Source organism: Nematolebias whitei, chromosome 5 (assembly GCF_014905685.2).
Source record: "Nematolebias whitei isolate Nwh7 chromosome 5, NemWhi1, whole genome shotgun sequence".
In the NCBI taxonomy this organism is placed as follows: Eukaryota; Metazoa; Chordata; class Actinopteri; order Cyprinodontiformes; family Rivulidae; genus Nematolebias; species Nematolebias whitei.
Window position 1 is genome coordinate 18,740,846 of NC_056502.1, and position 2,329 is coordinate 18,743,174.

A 2,329-nucleotide genomic window follows, 5' to 3' on the forward strand; every position below is an offset into this window, starting at 1 on the left:
ATCTATCTATCTATCTATCTATCTATCTATCTATCTATCTATCTATCTATCTATCTATCTATCTATCTATCTATCTATCTATCTATCTATCTATCTATCTATCTATCTATCTGTGTGTGTGTAGACATTATATTGTTGCTATTTTTGGGTATAACTGGGACCTTGCACACAATTTCATTCCACCTAATGTACCATATGTGATGCGAATGACAATAAAGAATCTTGAACCTTTCTGAAAACTGTTGAGTGAAACAAGGCAGGCCAATCCTATGGAAGCAGGGGTGCAGATCGTGCTTCAGCACTTCCTGATGGAAGCCAGAGTATACCAAGTTCGCATACATTGTTAAATATTTCATGATAAAATAAATAAAAATGAATTTAATTAATGCTGCATTTGTTTAAATTCTAACATTTTTTTTTTCTTTTCTTCTTCTTCTTCAGGGGTCACCACAGCAAACTAAGTTGCACAAAGACTTGGTAATTGTTTTTGTGCCAGACGCCCTTCTTGACACAGACCAACAAGCTATCACAGCCCTCTGTGTGGAGCAGAGAGCTGCTATCTAGGGCAGGGGAGCAAATGATGGGGACTAGGGGCCTTACTCAGGGACCCAGATTGGGGCAAATGAGGGTGGAGACAGGTGTGGGCGTTTTACCTTTCCCACCAACATTTCGATGTTGTTGGTCCGGAGAGTTGAACCAGCGATCCTCCGATCACAGGCCCACCTTTATAGCCTCTGCACCACCACTCCCCCTAATATTCTTAAATTACTGAATTTAGTGTACAAACCAGAACCGTTATTATTGATCATAAATTGAGAATATCAAGACGCTGTCATGAAGAGAATGGTATTCAGAAACTACAGCCAGCAGGTGAAAGGAAAATCACTCCTCTAAAAACACAGCACAATGCATGAAAGATAGAAACTAATACAAATAGGCATAAAACAACACCAAATGCACAATCAAGCTTCCCAAATACCAACAAAATACCACAAACTCAAAGACTATTACATTTTCTTTATGTCTTCTAGAAACAAAGAACTGCAGGGATGGTTCACTCAATATATATTTAAATAAGAATCACTTTCAGGTGTTAAATAAAAGTTGAGTTCCATTTCCCATCAGGCTAGAAAAAGAAATGCTGTTCCAGTTTTCTGATGCACCTGTCTAAGTATAGTCTGCGTCTGAGTCATGGAAACTGTACTACGAGTAAGTTCTTGACAGCGCTCCAAGCTTTTGTCGTCACGTGTCGCAGCTGTGGCACATTGAGGAATTGGCAGGGCTGGTTCAGATCTTGACCTGACCTAGTTTTATAGATATGACATGTTGTAGGGACTGCTGGGTTATATGAAGTCTGGACTCTAAGAACTCCCCACCACTCCCCCAGCTCTCAACAGTCCCTCCCCCCTCATTTTTTTTCAATGAGTGGGTTTAATCCCTTCAATAATGTATGCAGTTGCATTAACAGACAAGCTCTACTAATTAATTTGAACACATTTCTTCAAAGAATCATCTAAATCTGGTGTGAGGCTGCGAGGATCTATCTGATTGGCCAAAGGTGTTGCTGGCTTGTGGAGAATAAGTGCATAGCACTTGGAAATGTAATAGCCCATGCCGTTCACTGCAACTGAAGCAGCCCTTTGCACCACTGCTGTTGTACACGTTGATGCTGTGGTGACAAATAAGTTTCAGTACAATAAAATGGGTTTTAAGATAAATTCTTAAAGAACTAACAGAAAAAAATCAGTTTCAGTTTCTTTAGTTTATGAAAAACACAAAAGAGGATGCAATGTGTTGTCCTTTCAGCTGCTCCCTTCTTTAGGGGTTGCCACAGCGAGGTAACTTCTACAAAGATTTGGCAATTGTTTTGTTTTTGTTTAAGCCGGATGCAGCCATAGACCACTGACCACAGCTGCAGTTCACATGTGGAGCAGAGAGCTGCCTGGAGGAGCAGATGCGGTGTGTGTGTGTGTGGGTGGGGGTAAGGGCTTTGTTCAAGGGCCCAGAATGGGGCAAATAAGGATGGAGGCAGGTATGGTTGCTTCACCTTTTCCACCCACACTTTTTGATATTATGGGGGATTTCATTCTGATCACAAGCTCACCTAACCTCTGCGCCACCACTCGCCGTTTGATAAAAAAATCATAAAATAATATTTTAGCATCAACAAGGTGATTCTAAAAGAGCTGTTGACTGAAAAAAACAAAAACTAAAGATAGGTGAATATTTCAAGAATTATGCATTTTTCAGATTCTGTGTCAGGTCTTAGTTTTTCCTATCTCAAACACACACACACACACACACACACACACACACACACACACACACA